The sequence below is a fragment of the Balaenoptera physalus genome (genome assembly GCF_965194825.1).
Source record: "Balaenoptera physalus genome assembly, contig: HAP1_SCAFFOLD_971, whole genome shotgun sequence".
Classification (NCBI taxonomy): domain Eukaryota; kingdom Metazoa; phylum Chordata; class Mammalia; order Artiodactyla; family Balaenopteridae; genus Balaenoptera; species Balaenoptera physalus.
In genome coordinates, this window is record NW_028125819.1 from 159,802 (window position 1) to 178,866 (window position 19,065).

At 34.4% G+C, this 19,065-nt stretch overlaps 1 long non-coding RNA gene across 1 annotated transcript; it reads left to right on the top strand.

The window, feature by feature from the left end:
• Window positions 1-5,513: 5,513 nt before the first annotated feature.
• Window positions 5,514-9,923, top strand: LOC309653711. The gene is made up of 3 exons (XR_014259404.1): window positions 5,514-5,594; window positions 7,616-7,696; window positions 9,197-9,923. It is a non-coding gene; the product is annotated as an uncharacterized lncRNA (long non-coding RNA).
• Window positions 9,924-19,065: the final 9,142 nt, after the last annotated feature.

Sequence of the window (19,065 nt, forward strand, 5' to 3'; positions counted from 1 at the left end):
CTAACAGAATTCTAAATTTCCTTTCGGGAGAAATTCTTGACCCACTTTTAGTCCGTGTAATTTAAACAGACTTGAAATCTCAAATTCTGTTCCTATCAGTAAGGATGTTACTAGTGACTGGCCTTAAAAATTTGCACATTCTACTGGTCACAGTGATTAGCTGAGAGTTCAGCATGTTACCAGGTCAGGTCAATTAGTTCCCACCCTGTAAATTTTACTGAGCTGACCTATGTTCCCTGGACTTATTTATTTAACAGAAGGTGATTTTTAGACTGATGTTGGCCATCATTGTCACCACATGGAAAAACTGCCTGAAAAACCCACCATAAAGGAAAACAGAATATAAAGTAGACCAGTCATATTTTTTAAGACGTTTTTGAACAATTGATTTCAGCAATATTTGGAGCTTAGTTTAGAACTGTATTTCTGGATTATATGATCCAGTTTTGCTTAAACGAATTGACTTGGAGTTCTTCATTTCCAAAGAATGGATTCCAATTATTATAGCTATTAAATGTACTTTTTATATTCTTTTAAGAAGCATTTGACTTTCTATTATTGTAATAAGGATTTCTGCAACCATATTACACATTTAGAATATTCCGTGCTGCCATTTTAAAGTTTCTTACGGTGTTAGAATAATATTACATAAATTGTAAAGTTCTCTTTTTCTCACATTAAAAGCTTCTATTGATTGAGATTTTTTTAATTAAATAACTTTAATGTAAAACTGTCTATTACCAGGCATCTGTCTGCAGAGAAATGCTTTAGCAATTTAAATTTATATTTCAAGATTACCATTTTGTTTAAGTTTTCTATTTCTTAATCACTCTGTTTTTGAAATTCATATCATTCTATTCACAGAGATTTTCAAATATATTAGCTTACGAACAGATTGTTCAACTTTCCCTGTGTTTGCTTCTGCTGTACATTTCATTTTATTGTACTTACAGTAGTTTAGGGATGTTATAGTAGTTTTTCCGCTAGTGTCCAGTGGATTGCTTTATAGAGGGAGGGAGGGTGCAGTTAGAAACCTTAGGGAACAGAATTCCCCTACCGGGAAAAAACAATAAGATAAACCTTTGGAAGGATCAAATGATGGACAGATTTCAAATGGGAGACTGTTGCTAAGGTGTGATTCTGACACATGGCAAACAATCCACTGGAAACTAAAAGGGATAGGTGGAAGGAAATGAGTGTTTCTACCCCCTTGTTAGCAGTATCCGGTCTATTTCATTCTCTCCTTTATTTCAAGCCTCAGGCACTTTGTGACTCTAGCTGTTAATTTCTATCTCTCTCATTTTCTCTTTCCTGACTCTCTTCTCTCTGTCACTACTACTATACCAGTGTTTTAAGGTTGACTGGTGGCTTGAGTTAATAAAACTTTTTATTCTGTGGGCTTTCCATTCAAGATGACATGTGTGTAATGATTGCTGGTCATTCAAAGAATTAACTCATTTCTAACAAAAAGGATAGAAGGCCAGTTATCTTTCCTGAATATGACCCTGGGCACAATTTAAACCCCAATAAGGATGGGAACGTAGAAGTGACATTGCATGGAGCCAAAAATGAAGGTCAGTAGATTGCTTAAACCATCACGTAGGCATAGGGCCAAGATCAAAGAGAATGGGTGCCAAAGAGTGTTGACACAGTAAATACTCATTAAACATTAAGGAGGTATATTCAAATACATTTAAATTAATAACAAGTATTTTTATTATTTTGTTATTTAATTAAAATATGCTGTCCTTGGTTTTATCAATTTGAGGACTTAGAGAGTCCACCTTCCTCTACAAAAGGACATTTCAATTATAAACCTTACTAATTGAAAGAAGTGACTTTTTTTTTTGGCCGCGCCATGTGGCTTGCGGGAACTAGTTCCCTGACCAGGGACTGAACACAGGCCACGGCAGTGAAAGTGTGAGTCCTAACCACTGGACCGCTTTCACTTTTTGTTAATAAAATATCTACTTCTAGAATATATTCTATTCTTAAAATTCACAGTTTCAATATGAAATTAACAAAATCAAATAATAACTGAAAGCATCCTATCTAATTGATAAGAGGTAAATATTTATATTTTTTGTGCTATAAAACACAATTTCTAATTTCAGAAATCCCAACATGCAGAAAGTAATTATGGATTTTCAAATAGATCCAGTCTTTGTTATATCTCTGATCCAATTACTCCACATAACTTATTAGGAAATGCCAAGAACTGTCTGACATCTTGATGACAAAATTACTGTAATGGAATAGCAATACTTTATATTTTAAAAAGAAATTTTAAAAAATGTAAACATGAAGGAACTCATTGTTTATTATCAGAAAATCTTTAAAAATATAGAACATTTTAAAAGATGGGTACCATATGATATTATTTCCATTATGATAACCAAGGTTTTATTTTCTTTGAATTCTCCTAACTCATATATAAACACACTGTTAGTACATGCACAGCATTAGTAGTTTCAAAATCTGGTTCTGTGAGTTTTGAGAGAATGATTATATCAGTTTAAAAATGTTTCTTGATAATGTACTTACTTGTTTCTTCCTTTTAATATTCTCTAAATTATTGCATCAACTGTATCACACCAAGAATCAATGCACATGACTTTGGGTATACATGGCTAATATTTTTGAAGGACAAAATTTATCATACTGGTCAAATTTCTTCTACATTGATCAAAGTGAGATTTATAAATTTAAAAAGTTAATCATCTTCATGAATTTGATCTTTCATGTTTTGTTAGTTCCTAATGCTTATATTTTCATATTTTATTGCCATCTTATTTACTAAATTTTCTTTTCAAACTCACATATACAAATGCTAACACCACACACATATTAACTGAAATTGCTTACTATTTCCATGAATACTGACAATTTGTAGAGTGGGTATTCAAACATTATAGATTAGAATTTCTATTTTAAGTGTTGCTTAGTATGTTAAATTTCAAGAAACAAGCATCTATCTATAATATATATTTAAAATATCTTTATTACAATGCATTTTATATTTACCTTAGTGGTAAATACAAAGCTGATCAATGATTTCTTATTACTTCTCATAATGTAACACAAAGTAATGTGACTTGAATATGATTTACAGTGTTTTTAAAAATACATTATATGGAAGTCCAAAATCTTTTAAATGATGGTGAAAAATAAACGTGTAAATGGTGTGCATGTGTGTATATAGTGTGTGCATTTAAATGTACGTATTCTTATGTATATATGTTTTTATAAACAAAATAAAGTTCACCCAACTGATTACTTTCTATTTCAAATCAATTCAACCTCTCAAGTTTTTGTTTTTTTTTTAATTCGTATGCCCCCTCTTTCAATTCTTCTATCTGTGTCTATCTATAGAAGTAATGTGATATGATACTGAATCTATCCTGCTTTTCAGGCTTATTGATGGAAAAATTTACTTTGCTTTCCGTTTAAATACATCTCTTTATGTTTTCAGAGATTAATTTGAGGATAAGGTGTGGAAACAAAAATGGGATATGTTGTAGGGAAGAGACGCTATTGTTAATATAAGAAATGAAGTAGTAATTTCATGGCACACAGAGAAAGTATATGAATAAAATACTGCTCTATAATGTTTTCTAGTAAGTAGTAAAATACTACTATATTTTAAGTTTTACTGGCAACACACATGAAAGAGTTTTAAGCAAAAGAAGTGATGCAATAGGCTCCACTGGGCCATTCAGAATCCTCTTGCCACTGAACCTACAGACCAAGGGGTTTGCTGTTTTGGCTGAGTGTTCCTGATTATCAAGAGGAAAGTACATTGCCGTACCATAGTGAGTGCAGAGAAGAATGTTCCTGGAACCTATGGGATTGACTCAGGTCTTATTGTAAGTATGAATGGAAAACTAGATAAACCTAAAACAGACAAGACTAATAAGGACCCTGATCTTCAAGACTGAAGTTCTGGGTCATTTCTTCAAGTCAAATATCCTGGAAAAGTTTAATGATATCTAAGAGCAAAAGGAATATGGTATGGAAAGGTGAATAAATAAGTTATAAAGACTAACTCTGCTCTTGTAAACAATGGCTGAAACAAAGACTATACAACAGTATATGCTTCACTTATATATATATTAAATATAAATAATATTATATATTACATCTACACATTTACATTTATATTACATAAATTATACTCCATCTTGTTTGCCTTTTGTGAGAGTAAACATCTTTATGATTTAATGTTCAGGTTTATGATTATTAAAGTGGTATGGTGATCAAATTAGAATGAGAATGAATGTTATCTAGAGTTAAAAAAGCAACTGATGGATTTGATATCTTTTTTTTTTTTTGACAAGGGATTAGTATGTTCTTATTAACATGCACGAAACTTCATTGCATTAGATGGGAGCGTGTTGTTTTTCCTGTTTCTGTTTTCACATTTAAATATATATCAAAGGAGTGTGTATTGATTCTAATAGTAAAGAGGCGGATTGTACTAGATGTTGTCTACTAGATTTTGGCAACCTTTTCAATCCCTTCTAGTTAACTTTAGTATCTCAGAGACTAGAAAGCTAAGAACTGTACTGCTAGATTCTGTTACTTGGATTGGAGACAAAATGTGGTTTTTCTTCATGAGCTTCATTGACAGGAAACCTGCAGGGACGCCAGGGAGGCAGAGGATGCTTTTCTTGGAGTGGCTGCAGCCAAGGGCCCGGCTGCAACAGACAGGACTCTTCGCGGGGCTCGAACCCACATTCTGACTGTGCAGGCGTTCTGAGCGGCAGGCAGCTGCTGCAGAGGCACCACTGGCTGCAACCACTGCTGTTTTCCAGACCCCTGGATCCTCACTGTGGTAGCAGGGCCCGGAAACCAAGTATTGCATTCCCACAGCAGGCCTGAGTTTTCTCCTCTAACCCTCCAGGGATGTGGATGCACCGAATTTCCTGTTTGTTCATCCGTTCTTAAAATAAATGAAAAACTCAGAGTTTTCTGTTTCCTACACTGTGATTCCTGATGCACATACATATTTTTCAACCATATTAATAGGTTTCAGAATTTATTTACAATTTCTTGGAGAGAAATATTGGCATCATAGGACTAGATCAGTAACACTTGTTTTATGTGTGATAAGAAATGTAATTATTTTAGAAAACAAAGTATATATCTCTATATAGATAGATATAGAAATAAATATAGAGATATAGATATAGATATATACTTAGTTATACTCTCTCCATGTTCATAAAGTATTAGATTTTAGCATTTGGAAGTTCACTATATCTAAGATCACTATGTAGCCACAGGATATCAAAAGGCTTATTTTATTTCAAAGTGTGGAAATATACATCCTAAGGAAACTTCACAATGTTTGCATTATTTGTCTCAATTATATATTAGACAGTTTTGAGCATGGAATTATGAATTGTATCCATATATGTACTATTTTATTAAATATTGTGCAATATTTTAAATCACATGACAATATTTCAGATTTTGATAGCGTAAAGATAAATAAAACTTGTTTAATGTTCATAGATTTCTTCAACCTCAATTCAAGATTCTAATGTCAAGCCTGCACATGAGATGCTGTAGCCGTCTACTCAAGCTGTTCAGTGAGTCTGAAGTTGCATTTAGCGATGGCATATCTCTCATGGGCTGATTGGCTGTCCTGCCTGTCATTTCCATGGATGCCATTTCTCTTTTATACCTTGCACTTCCAAAAATGTCATATATTTTGTTTCAGAGAAAAGATCTTTTTATCCTTTTCAAATTTCAACATGTTAGTGTAATTTCAAAAGACATATCCTAGAGCTATAAAATATATTAATGGGATTCTGAACATTTGATAGACATTGAAAATACTTTTATCTGTATTTAAATACCTATGTACGGCTTAAAATATTGAAGTTTGTAATAGTATTTTAACTAGGTCTATACATATACGTACAATAGTACAATCCTGTTAAAAATGCTTTCGCTCGAGATGAACCACTTGAAGCATTTTCATGTATCCTTTTAAGACATTTCTTCTGACAAGGTGAGCCAGTCTTTCACTATGTTAAGCACGGTGTGACATGCAGGGTATTTGGATCCCTTGAATCTTACTTCATCATGGGAGCTTTCAAAATTTAGAGAAAAGGATGGTATCACAAACATTATGAGATACCTTTCTGATGGCTTGCCATCTATCAAAACTATTTCTTCCCTAAAATACTCAAAACAAACAACATGTACGCTGGATTTAGAATTTAAATGTTTGCTGTTGACAGGATATAGGCAGTCGATATGCTGTGTATGCATGCGTGTATGTTTGAATGTACTTTGTTAAATTAAAATTATTACGTGAAAGGGAAATAATAAAATTAGCTGTTCATAGTTTCTAAATAAAAATCACATTTATGTAAATCTAAGACATCACTGAGAGAGGAAGACGTTGTCTGAAAACATGACTTCTCATAGAAATATTTATTAAGTGGCATCTATATGCCAAAGTAATGTAACAAACTAAAAGTAGTTTTAACTTTCATAGTTAATTTCAGTGGCAAACTGTTTTCCATACATTTATATCTCAACATTACCTCTTGAAAGGAAAATTTGAGTTACTAAATACTGACTCCATATCTCCCAAGTTTAGCTAATAGTATTCTACACCTACTCTGGAAAATAAACAAACGACTCTAAAAGATAACATTATATTTATTTTTAAAGATGATGAGATAGCAGATTTTGGTAAATTGGCCATGATCATATGGCTAGTACTGGGTATTGAATGTTTTAACAGTAAAGTAGCAAAACTTCCAAGCATAAATAAAGAAATTATTTCTACTTAAATGTTTTAGATAGGTAATTGCATCATTAAGAATTCTTTCTTTGTAAAAATAGTCTTTTGTAAGAGCTCAAAGTTTTGGCTTGCTGATATTCTATGACCTGTTTGTTGGCTTATGTAATTCACAAATAGCTTGTAATGCATCGATAATACTAATTATATCCTAGTTCAGGATAAAAAATACTTTCCCACATCCTTCTATGATTCTTATATTTTTACTTGTAGTTATGCCTTAGATTCCAAAAAAAAAAATCACAGTTTTTCTGAAAGTTAATTGAAGTTCTAAAGCTCTGGGTGGAAATGTCATGGTAATTTGTTTTTGAAATAATATGGAACTCTACAGCTAAAAACAAAGCATTCAAGACAAAACGAACCATGGTTACTGTGGCAATAAAAAATTTTAACTTCTATTTAGGCTTTCTTTAATGCTTTAATGGGTCTTCTTTGTATTCTAACAGTCATGTTATCTTCTCCACAAATAGATTCAACGTCTCTAAAATGTCTAAGGAGAATACTAGAATGTTGTTTCCATATGCAAACTGCAAGAGTCTTTTTCTGTATGCTCAAACTTATCTGAGAGAACTTTAAATAAGTAGTGACGCAATAATTACTTCCTGCTAAAGACTGATAGATTAATATTTTTGATAGATAATAATTTGGACTCATGCAAACATCCTCCCAAGCTATTTTTTATGATCAAAAGACTACAAATTAATGGCAATCATTATGGTATATCACTTCTAGAAATCATAGCACGTTCACGGACCTCAATGGTAATGAATTTTAACTATTTCCTTTTTCTTATAGGTCACAGCCAAAGAGATTACATATGTGAATTTCCAGAATGAGAGACCCAGAAAATGCCATGATTTAGTTCTCCAACTCCAGGTACAGATTTATTTCAGTTTCACTATTCAACTTTAGTGTAAAGAGTTGAGAACACTTTAGGTAAATAATCAAGGAATGAAGAAAAAGAGAAAATGGAGATATGATAACAAAATACCTTAAAGTCCAAGTAGATGGAGTAAGGCTATCATGAACAAGCTGTATAGAAGTCTAAATACTAGTTCAAGAGGAAGGTAAGTAAGAGCATAGATGCAGACTGCAAGTTACTTAGTGATTAACAGTCTGGAGTTTGAGGTCAAATTCTAAACCTGCAATTCAGTAGCTGCCTGATTCTGGGCAAATTGCTTTACTGTCTATGCTGTGCTTTTCCATATTCATAAAATCATTTAACATTTCTAACTTCATAGAATTCCTGTAAGTGAGGAATGAGAGCATGAAAAAGGCACAGCTCAACACCTTGTACATACTGAGCACTCAATACATTTCAGCTCTTCTATAATTCAGCTCTTCTCAAAATAAGAATACTTTGGGGACCATAAAATGTTAAGTTATGAGGTACCCTTAACATTTTGAGGTATTTTAATGGAAAGTAAGTAGATCCTTTCACAAAATTATCAAAGGACTTCAAAGTAATATTTATTTTATTTATATGGCATAACTCTTTGTAAATTTAAGTATATACGCAGTTTTAACGTAGACCGAAGGTATACACAATATTTTAATTTTTTCAATACTTCCTGCTGGCTTGGGTTCTACAGAGAATTAACATTATAAAACCTGTCTAATTTTTTCTTACAATTCTTAGGTATACTCTGTGCTTTATTTTTAGTCTAAAAAGGTTTTGGTAAACTGAGTATTATTTAAAATTTTCACCATTTTTCATGTATTGATTTCCTGAGCACCAGGAAACTGAAATATGCACGTGATAAGTTTAGTACTTCTAACTTTCACACAGGAAAATTTTAGGTAAGGGGATTCATCTTTGTAACAACTAAGGATGGCTTTTTACTTAAATTTTGGACTCCAGTTATCATAATGTCCAATTTCCCTAGTCTTCCTAACTTAATTTCTGCCTAGTTAATCATGTATTTATTTTATTTTATATAATAGTATCTTATTTTCATATTATTCCAGGTTGGATTTCTTCCTGCTTTGTAGAAAAACCTGAGCATGTTTAGCAAATATTTTTGATAAACAGATCATTTGTATATTCTGAGAGACATACAGCACCCCCCTTTGGGGATTTAGTCTCATCAGTCATAGTAAAGAATAGCCTTCATATCTGCCTAAATAAAACTGTAATAAAATGTAGTGATATATATTACACAATAATATACTCTCCAAAGGTGCATTATAAGTGATTATCTGATTATAGGCTGCTTTGGTTTTCAGTGTCACCTTGACCTTTCTTAGGAAAGATAATTGAAAATTGACTGAATACAGACAAGTTTAGCATTCAAAATTAGCAGCAATTTTAATTGTCTAACTATTGTAAATTAACACATTTTACCACATATTTTGTATTTCTTGAATTTCTCATAGAAAAATTGTGGAAAGGTTACAAGAAAAACAGAAATCAAGTGTGTACATGAAAAAATATAGTTTTTTGCTTCATGACATCGTAAATGTTATACATGTAAAATATCATTTGTGAAGTTTCATTTTTAGGTTTACGTGGGAATAACTTTGTCTTTAAATTTGACAAGAAAGGTTGCTCTTGGCAAAGTTCTATGTAAATAAGTAAACGGTATAACCACAGAAAAAATTTATAAGTTGTATTTATGTAAGATGCTTCAAGTGCTTGTAGTTGTACAAATAATCACACGTGAACAATATTAGAATATATAAAATAATGTTAAATTAAATTATAAAATACATTAAATATCTTGATCTCTCATTTTTCTTAGAAATATCGTTAAACAGTTTTGCAGTAATATTTTGATAGCTCAGACATGCCTCAGTGAGTCTTTTTGTGCTCATTGCTGAGTACCATTTATTTAGAAGACTAAAGTTGGAAAAGGATAGATGTATACTGACAGCCTCTAAGAAGATAAATCAGCATATGATCAAAGAAAGTTGAAACACACTTAAGTAGGTAATAAAGAATTAAAAACAACTATTTGTGTCATGTACTTGGAGAAGTTCTTCAGTGTCAAGAAACTGTGCAAAACATAGGTTTGTTTTGTTTTTCATTCTCCCTGTTTTCTATTTGTGGAAATAAACAAAGACTACCCCCATAAGAACAAGCAAAGGCTCTTTATTCAGAGCTTGCAACAGAAAGAGAGTCAGCAACCGTCACGTGATTTTGGCTGGCAGGAGGGTTTGAGAGCTTTACAGTGAGGACAGGAAAAGGCTTTGATATGCTCTGAATGGAAGGGGTTGGGAGGGAGAAGCTGGAGGCAGGGTAAATAGAAGTGAGGTATGTTACATGATTGGTCTGGAAGCAGATTTGACCCTCTCTGGTTGGTCCTGAGTTATAAGCAAGGGTAAAAAGTGGGAATCTGGCAGTCACTGATCAGGTTCTGACTCTTCTGGGTGAACTGCTGCAAAGATTGTGGGTTGGCTTGTTGGCTGGTGCTGCAGACACTGTAGGTCAGAGTTCTACTGTCATATCTGGTCCAGCCATTATCTGTGTGCATTTTCAGTCTCTCATATTACACCTGACTGGAGACTAGTTATAGATACTATTATTTTTCCCAAATACAATAGCTTCCTCAGAGCTAGATAAATAATTCTAAATCATTTCCAACTTGAAGTGAATGAAATAGATCATCAAATGAAAACAAACAAAACACTATCATGACACAAAATGTGAAATACTGCAAACTGAGGACAGCTATTAGAAGTACGATGGAAGAGGGTGGAAGTGGAAGAGGAATCAGAGCGGTGGCAGAAGCGGCCATTATCACAGAGAATACTCAGTGTTACTCAAATTTAAAGTTATAAAGGGTGGTCGTAAGAGGTAAGATGAAAGAATTGGGAAGGAGACCTTATATAATTTTACAAGAATTCAGTTTCAAGATGGCAGTATACATTTTTCCCCTTATTCGTTTTTCTTAAAATTGTCTGAGAAAATATAATCACATTGAAAACTAGAGATCAATTTCAATGAAAAAGGAAACTGGTTGTAATACCAAACCACACCATTGAAGCATGCCAGTCAAATATCATCTAGTCTTTGTCAAACCTGGGGAGGGATCCTAAGCTCTTAGATCTCCCCTCATTTAAACTACAGTTTAAATTCTAGACGGCCTTTCCATGACCTCTTTGGTTAGAGCAATGAAGTCCAGGAGGCTGGGTGGGTCTGGAGAAGGAGAATGTTCCTATAGAAAACCAAATCATCACCAAGGAATGACCAACGCAAGAAGCAGAAGGGGAAGCAGGATGACTGGCTATGTTAATGAATCCATAGCCCTGAATCCTGCCCAAAGGAGCCCACAGGGATGCAGTGAGGGGCAGGGAAGGAGGATGCATTTCCACATGTCATTTAGTTTCTGTTAGGTGCCACCCAACTGCTGAGTGCAGATAAGAGAAAATGTGAAAACAGGGCAAAGGTGTAAACATTACAGGTCAGAAGCTTCATGAATACACAACTGTGATCTTCACTTCTCTATAACTTAACATAACTTGACCATCAGATTCACCATGTTTTCTCCATCGTGTGCCTATCTGGCCATTCAAAAACTCTAGTAACTCAGTCTGTTCCAGTTTGGAAATGTCTTTTGGGTAAATCTTCAGATCAGGGTTCTCTCCCACTCTCCTCCTCTTCTCTCATATACTCAGGAGATTATTTGATATTCAGTTATATTGGGTAAATTTTAAACTCCTTTTGACTGTTTCAAACATTTTCTGAGGCAACAAATGTTGATGGTCCAGAGGAGTAGGAGGAAGGAGTGAAAACAATAAAGAATGCTTAAAGGAATACCTGGGTCAGGATTATCCTAACGTCTGCCACAAAAATAAAATGATAATACTGATGAAGTCACACTATTCAATCCAGCTGAGGATGATGACTAATTGCTCACTTTCCCCATTTCTCTCTGATTGTACAATGTTTAACTGCGAGGACCTTCTGCTCATAACACCTACCCACAGAAACAGGAAGAAGTAATAACGCAGAAAAAATTATCCAGGAAACAAAGAAAATATTTACACTAATAGTGCATCAGAGTGGGCACAAATCACGATTGATATCATTTCCATTTAATGAAGGAGATTGCAGAAAAAATATACTGAAGTGTCTAAAAGAAAGATTATGAGACAGATGCAATTTAAAAATTGAGCTTGCAGAACTTAGAAAATAAAATAATGGGAAAATACAATAAAAATAAGGCATATTAGAAACAATAGTCCAGGGCTTCCCTGGTGGCGCAGTGGTTGAGAATCTGCCTGCCAATGCAGGGGACACGGGTTCGAGCCCTGGTCTGGGAAGATCCCACATGCCGCGGAGCAACTGGGCCCGTGAGCCACAATTACTGAGCCTGCGCGTCTGGAGTCTGCGCTCTGCAACAAGAGAGGCCACGATAATGAGAGGCCCACGCACCATGATGAAGAGTGGCCCCCACTTGCCGCAACTGGAGAAAGCCCTCGCACAGAAACGAAGACCAAACACAGCCATAAATAAATAAATAAAATTAAAAAAAAAAAAAATGGGGGGAAACTTTATAAAAAAAAAAAAAAAAGAAACAATAGTCCAGTATAATTAGCAATGCACCCGAAAATTTAGTGAGCATGGAGTAGAAATTGAATAAGTCGCAAAATATAAATATATCAATTGGAAAGGACAAAGAAGTAAATTTAGTATTAGAGAAAATGAGAAATATGTCAAAAGAAGATCCAAATGTGCATAAATAATAATCATGAGATGAGAGAAAAAAATGAGACAGAAAAACATGAAGTGAAAAAAATGAAAGATAATTATTCTAAAATAGATATGAATCTGAAGACTGTAAGAGCACACCTTATACAAAGACAAATTAACGTAGAAAGATTAATACCAAGAATTTTCCTTATGATATCAGTTATCTTAAAGAAGGAATGCATAGCTTCTGGGAAAGAAAAGCAAATTAGTAAAAGAAAAAAAAATAGGAGAAATGGAGTCCAGTGAAAAATGAGATATTATACATGTAACAAATAAATAAGATCAGCCATCAAAAAAAGAAAAGGAGAAACAGTTTGTCTTCAGGTTTTTACAATGAAAAACAAAGAGAGCTAAGCTAAGAGACAGTGCTGCAATAGTCACGTTCTTTTCTTTTTATTTATTTATTTTTTATTGAGGTATAATTGACATAACCACAACTGGTTTTGTTTGTTTGTTTGTTTTTTGGCCGCACTGTGTGGCTTGTGGGATTTCAGTTCCCCGACCAGGGACTGAATCTGGGCCATGGCAGTGAAGTGCCGAATCCTAACCACTAGACCACCAGGGAACTCCCCACAATGTTTTCTTATAAAGGGCATGACTTCAATATTTTATATCTGACCATACTGTCTTTCTAACACATGAAAAATTAAGTAGATAAAATACGGTAATTTTTTTAGGAGAAAAACTAGTGGACTAAATTCTGCTAACCAAAAAGTAAAGAACTCTAGAATCCAGAATATTTAATTATTTAAAATAAATGATTGATGAAAATTGTTATAAATAGTAAATGTTCTCAAATATACAAATAAGGAAAAATTGTGGGAATTATTATTTCAGAGCAAAAGTTGACAGTAACAGGGGATGAATTATAAGCACCTCCTCACCCTTTGTACTTGTGTGCTATGGGGAAAATTAAGTGTGCTCTTCCATTCACTAACTTAAGAAAGGTTAATTAGCACCTGCTATGCAGAAGACCCTGTTTTACAGGGAATACAATTGAGATCATTGACTTCAGGTAGCTTTCATTCTTGTGTTTGGGGGCTGGGAGAGCAGATAAAGACAATGAACATAACAAATAAGTAAATTTTATGGCAGGTTAGAAATGACAGGTTCCCCAGAGTGAAACAGAGGAGAAAAGGCACAAAGGGACTAATTGCAGGTGGTGATGGATGGGTGGGGATGAGAGACTGTTCTGGGTAGCTTCACAGAGAAGGTGCTGACTGAGCAAAGACTTAAGGAAGAGAGTAAGCCATTCAGAAATTTGAAGGAAAAGCAAACGTCAAAAGGAAAAGCCAAAACAAAAACAGGTGCTCACTGAATTCATGGCATAAAGCTCATGAGGCTGAGGTGGAGAGAGCCAAGAGGGAATAAGTAAGAGAGGGCTCAGGATATTTTGACCCTTATAAGCAAGCCAACGTGAGAGCTTTCACTTTCTCTCATTTTTCTTCATGGGGAATCAACTAGTACTGAGAAAATTTAGAATAAGAGTACAAAAGGAGAAAAACCCATATTGTTTTTTATTAACCACCACCCCATGAAGGTGGATGTTTTAAGAAATAATGCTTTAAAAATGAAAGAAAAAACCCTCATGAGGAAATACTCTATATTATCTGAGAGATCATTCTTTTAAACATGGGAAAATCTTATTTCCATATTTTGTGGATTAAAGAACACTAGCTTTATACTCATATGACTTGATGGAATTGTCAAGAGAATAAATTATGTTTTGTACCAGCTATCACGACTCTCTCCCTCTCGCGTATATGCATGTTGAAATGTGTTTTTCTGCGTCTAAGCTCCTCCTTATATAGGAAAGATAATTAAATTATAGTGATAATTTCCTGTCTGTCTGAAATCCATCTCACATCTATTGTCATTCATCCCATTCTAATTTTCCCTACTCCTGGGAAAATTTCGAGATTACCTGATCATAATTTCTGATATATGAATAGAAATGTTTATTTATTTTAAAACTTTTCATGTTTTATCTTTGATAAGTAGATGACTCTGGAAAGATTAGGGTGATATTAGCTTTAAATTAACTCTATGAGATTCCACTAATTTTATCACCATGCTAATGTAATGTTATCACAATATTTTAGTTAGTTAATAGAAGACTTCGGTTTAACTTCTCGTAATTTATATTTTTAAACTATTCCAGTTCTATGGTGTTAACATTATTTCCAGAGATTATTACAAAAACATCAAATTAGGTTTAACTGACTAAATTTAAAATAATGGATAACTTTTTGAAATGTTTAATACTGTGAATATTATAAATGCTATACTGAAATTGAATATTTAGATCTTTAGTCAGTTAAGACTTTGGACCAATATTAAATCAAGTTAATTAATAAATAATTTGGGGCTTCCCTGGTGGCGCAGTGGTTGAGAATCTGCCTGCCAGTGCAGGGGACACGGGTTCGAGCCCTGGTCTGGGAAGATCCCACATGCCGCGGAGCAACAGGGCCCGTGAGCCACAACTACTGAGCCTGAGCGTCTGGAGCCTGTGCTCCGCAACAAGAGAGGCCGCGATAGTGAGAGGCCCGCGCACCGCGATGAAGAGTGGCCCCCACTCGCCGCAACTGGAGAAAGCCCTCGCACAGAAACGAAGACCCAACACAGCCAAAAATAAAAATAGTAAATAAATAATAAATTTAAAAGTTTAAAACAAAACCAAAAACATAAAATCTGGAAAAAAATAAATAAATAAATAAATAATTTGGATACCTGGACACTTTCGAAGTAAAATGATAAAAACAATGGTCATTGAACATAGTTTTAAATTAAATTCTCTGTTTCTCATTGTTATGTATAAAATGTCTATAGCTTAGTGGGACTTACACATGTTTTGAAATGTCTGGTTCTGCGGGCTTTTGTACTGAGCATGAGTTTCTGGGTTTAATTGCATATTCTAGGTTCCTGGTTTAGAAGTGCATTTCAAACTCCTCATAATCCCCTTATTCTGCTTGCTTCAAGAAATAGCAGCTCCTCAAAGGTAAGTTTATGAACAAAGTAAACAATATGTTTATAAAAACTAACCGTTTGCTCATCAGGACTTGCTTTAGGGACCTCATCTCATAGTTCCCGCTAATACAGTTATTACATTGTAACATCTACCCAATCCCAACCTGCTCCCTGACTTAAAGGATTCACCTTCGAATTCTGCAGACGCTAAAACTATAAAACTATACTGCCGGGACTTCCCTGGTGGCGCAGTGGTTAAGAATCCGCCTGCCAATGCAGGGGACACGGGTTCGAGGCCTGGGCCGGGAAGATCCCACATGCCGCGGAGCAACTGAGCCCGTGAGCCACAACAACTGAAGCCCATGTGCCTAGAGCCGGTGCTCCGCAACAAGAGAAGCCACCGCAATGAGAAGCCCGCGCACCGAAAAGAAGAGTAGCCCCCGCTCACCGCAGCTAGAGAAAGCCCCTGAGCAGCAACAAAGACCCAACGCAGCCAAAAATAAATTAAATAATTTAAAAAAAAAAACTTTACTGCTTTAATGCCTCATTTGAAGCAGTACTCAGACTCTGTCACAGTGTCTGACATTCTTCCTTACAGAGTAAATCTAAGAAATTAGCTTTGCCTGATCAACAGGTTTTATAGTGGGCTTCTAGATGTCAATAGCCACCAAATGCGAAGACAGTTTGGTAAATGAATGCATGAGGTATCTTACGCATGTAGCAAATGAATAATTTAAATTTTCTGTACATTAACAAATTGCCATCTCAGAATATATAAATTTATACTTAATACGAGCCATGCCTAATTCGAATAATATATGAGCATGCCTATTCCCCTTGTGCTCACCAAAAATAATATCATAAATTATTTCAACTGTCACTCCTGTGAGGATATGTAGATTTTCAAGTTGTCACACACACTTATAGATATAAATTGATATGTATGTTTTGAGACTTATACCTGCCTTATGCCCATGTGTCATCGTACATTTTTATAAAAAATTTAAAAAATAATTCCTGTGACTTTGTTATGCAGAATATAAACATCTTAATATCAAAGGCTAGAAAATGCCTATAAATATTTTATACAGTGTTATAGTCACTCTTAAACAATTAAATTTCAGACGATATTTTTAAAATACATTTAAATAACTTTTTTAAAATACAGTTCATGTATCATTATTCTTATTGAACTGCTTTGGAATCTTAGAAATGTGGTAGCCTCCATTAAGTAGATTATGGTATGAGTTTTCAGAAAATAGAAATAGATTTTTGATGCTCACGTGCAAATGGTTGGCTAACAACGGCCCAGCTCTTCTACTTGCTCGTTCTCCTAACAAATGCTGCATTTCAAGGAAACAAATTCTAAATGTCAATATACCCACACTGCTGGGCTCAAACAGTAATTATTGGAGTGAATGGGCTAGGGGCACCTGGGGAATTGGGCAACTCATCTCACCTCTAAATTACCTTGAACACCTGGGAAAAAATATAATGGCCTGCAGCTGGTCTGTAGAGGAAACTTGTGATTCATTATCAAAGGAACGGAGAGGTTTACATATGTTTTGAACATGTGCTGCCCCTTCAGAAGGCACAATGTAAATGGATTTAAAGCATCATTAGGTAAATATTTTAGCACAGTTAGGAAAATTGACTACACAGCAACAACTGCCATGAGTTGGGAAAGCATACTGCTGTGCAGTGTCAAAATATGGGCATGGGTGAGGTTACAGATGAAGTGTGGACACAAAATTCCAGTGGCATTCATAAGACAAGTGCCTAAAACATAAACCCAAATTATCATTATGGAGTTTCACTGAGTACAATTTAAATATTAATGCTGACATTACAAAGGAATATTTGATATTTAATCAGTTAGATCTAGGCTAAGATATAGTTTATATTTTTAATCTTTTTGTTTGAACTTAAGAAGAATGATTCTGCAGTCCAAATCTAATATCACTAAACTCAAATTGGCCCTGGAGTAATAACTCAACCGCAAGGACACAGAAATTCTAAAGGCTTTGGGCAATTTTAGTCATTCTTTCTCAAATGTGAGTATGACATTATAGAGGAAACTGAAATGTCAACTCTGCCAATACCTAGCTAAGTGACCTTGAGTCATTCCTCTAATATGTTTCTTTATATCTTAAATATAGAATTAAATATCTCAAAATACTCTCCAGCATTACAGACAAGTATAATTCTTAAATGTAAATAATCGAGAGACTGTTGAAAGCAAATATTCACATGTATTTATACTGCCTGATAGATCAATGGAAAACTGTGATACTGTACAAACAGCGCTCTGAAGCTTTTGACCTATATCACTAAACAATCAGTTATTTCTATAACTTATCCTGAAGTGTTACCAAAACCTACAAATTTAACAATTTATATACATATATATAACTCCTTAGAGATTAAATAAGAGGCTAGAAGCACTTGTGCCTATTTACAAAGGAGTACAAACACAAGTTGAATATTTCTTGTTAGTCCATTATGAAGTTGAACTTCTTTTAAAAATGCATGTCTAAACACACAGATACCATGTCTTATTATTTTAAACAACCAAAAGACTGGATTAAATCATAATGTTAAATAACAAATAATAGTTTGCCGTTAGAAAGTCATACAAACTTATCGGAAAAAAGAAAACAGAAGGTATATTCCCAAAAGGAAAAGCCTCTTTGACACTGTTGTTCAGAAATGAACCTGTCGGGCTATCCCAGATATTACTAAATGTAGTTTTAGAGTAGACCGCTCATCTGGCAAAAACAGAATGTTTAAACAATGACGTTTTGCTTTCTATATTTCACGTCATCCTTCTTAGCACTATTCCAAGGATGACTAGTTTCATTGTCCGTGGACTGTTTTCTAAATCCAGAAGACGGATGCTTTAGGTGAATGTGCATGACACACTCAAACTGTAAACACACGAGTAAGGGAAAGTATAACACACTGGTAGAGGTCAAGGTATATTAGCAGCAACTCAAAACCACCTCAAAGTTTGACTTATTTGTCCATTAGTTAACGCCTAAAGAAACCCTGTGCTGTCAAGGATGACAGAGCTGCAATCGTTGTCCATGATTCTTCAAGCAGTTAGTGACAATGGGCAGATTAATGAAGTGGGCAAGGAATAACCAGCTGGGGGATTGGTAGAAATGTTTGCCTCCTATGGACATCTTTTTTTTTTTAAAGTGTAGATGAACCTGCTTCGTAAATGTATTCATTCAAGTACTGGCTTAAAAAACAAATAATGGTGATGTGTTTGAATTTCAATGATACATATGGTCCTGAGTTTGACCTGAGGACAGACAAGGGATATGATAAGGTGAGGAGGTCCTTGGAACAATCTTGGGAAATGACCAAAGCAGATCTGTGAAACAGGTTTCACAACTACCTAAAAGAAACAGGAGAATCAGTCGGGTCTAGTACATCTATAAACTGGAATTGGGCATTTTGATGGGTTGACATTTTTCCTTGACAAGCTCAGAACCTTAAGTGATCTTAGAAATGTCAGAGAGGAGCTTAATAGGCACCTCAAAGAAAACATTAACTATACAATTAAACTTAATGAGAA